Source organism: Felis catus, chromosome B1 (assembly GCF_018350175.1).
Source record: "Felis catus isolate Fca126 chromosome B1, F.catus_Fca126_mat1.0, whole genome shotgun sequence".
Taxonomy (NCBI): Eukaryota; Metazoa; Chordata; class Mammalia; order Carnivora; family Felidae; genus Felis; species Felis catus.
The window spans coordinates 80,984,033-80,985,819 of NC_058371.1; the positions used below are offsets into that span (position 1 = coordinate 80,984,033).

At 47.8% G+C, this 1,787-nt stretch overlaps 1 non-coding gene across 1 annotated transcript; it reads right to left on the reverse strand.

The window, feature by feature from the left end:
- Positions 1-1,069: 1,069 nt before the first annotated feature.
- TRNAR-UCG lies at positions 1,070-1,154 on the reverse strand. Its single transcript has one exon. It is a non-coding gene; the product is annotated as a tRNA-Arg (tRNA).
- Between the last annotated feature and the right edge of the window lie 633 nt (positions 1,155-1,787).

Below are 1,787 nucleotides of genomic sequence, written 5' to 3' on the forward strand. Positions count from 1 at the left end.
GCTCCTTTTTATTTCAATATCATTTAGACTACTGAGGGGTTACCCCCCTCCTCCCACCCTGATAGGCTACCTGTTCCTTCTATTCCTTCAGCCTCCTTGATTCATTTGAAGTCGTCATCCATGAGCTGGAGGAGGGACCACTTGGGAAAGGACAACTCTATAGCATTTTTCTATACGGTTTCTCTCTTCTCTACAACCATCAGAGCTGCCTTTTCTAGGTCCTCACATCAGCCTGCAACAAGGGCTCTGCTGTCTTCCTGTGATCACGCTTCATCTGACTGTCGGGCAGTTCTCAGTGTCAGGGAGGAAGGATGGCCCCACACTTATTTATGCCCTTCCCTGCTGTATAACACCCACATTTATGTCTTCTGCTTGTACAGGAGAAATTTTCAATTTAAAAGAAGAATCCTAAATTCACAGAATCCCATAATGCTACTTTCTTTTCTAACAAGAAAAAGCACAGAGTGAAAACACGTGGTGATTCAAGATTGCCACGGCCACAGTTCCCTGGAGTGAAACACGAGGTCCTACTTTGGCAGCACTGTCCACCAGGAAGGATCTTCGTGGACACGCGGTGTCACTTGCTTCAGTTCCCGTCTGAGCCAGGACTGGACTGGCATGTTGCCTTGTTGAAATTGGCTCCACACCTTGTTTAAGTGGGCATCCCGCCCTACTAATTGGTGGGTATGAGTGCAGACACGCTGGGGAACCAGTATGCACATCAGATCTGAGTAGAAGGATTTTAGCCCAGAAATATCCAAACAGTCAATTGTGCTGAGTTCCTGTGCCATGGGGGGAAGGAAGATGGTATCAATGTCACTGCTGCAAGTCAGGATTGGATTTATTCTTAAATGCCCCAAATAGCTGAAAAAACAAGGAAGGTATGGGTCTGAGGGGGAGAAGGAAGGGGTAAGGCTATTGACTTTCTTTTATTATTTTTTTTATTTTTTTCTATTTTTTTTAACATTTATTTATTTTTGAGACAGAGAGAGCATGAACAGGGGAGGGTCAGAGAGAGAGGGAGACACAGAATCCGAAACAGGCTCCAGGCTCCGAGCTGTCAGCACAGAGCCCGACGTGGGGCTCGAACCCACGGACCGCGAGATCACGACCTGAGCCGAAGTCAGACGCTCAACCGACTGAGCCACCCAGGTGCCCCAAGCCTATTGACTTTCCAAAGGAATAGCTACAATCTGCCAACTAGGGTACAAGGAGTTTTTTTCATCCAAGCGGTTCCTTGGTTAGGGTAACTTTTTAGCCAAGCACATTGGGCAAACATAGAAATCAGAGCCATCAAGTGGTGAGGTTCCCAGCTTAATCACAGAGGGGAGTGCCGAGGGTAGATGCAGGTAACCCCCCCATAGATGGGGAATGACTCCTTCTGTTTGTCCTTGATGCTCCAGCCACCCTATAGGATCATTCATCTCTGCAGCAAGTTGGTCCAGCAGACAAATCATCAACAGCATACTTATCCAGCATCGTCTTGTCAATCTCATATATGATACAGCAAAATCCTCCCATCAAAAGAACAGCTTGGTAACAACCCAAGTTTAATGCAGAAGGTAGAAACGTGATAGTACTAGCATGAGAAAGATTTGGGGGCACCTGTGTGGCTCAGTTGGTGAAGTGTCCGACTTCAGCTCAGGTCATGATCTCACCGTCCGTGAGTTTGAACCCCGTGTTGGGGTCTGTGCTGACAGTTCAGGGCCTGGAGCCTGCTTCGGATTCTGTGTCTCCCTCTCTCTCTGACCCTCCCCCACTCACACTCTGTCTCTGTCTGCCTCTCA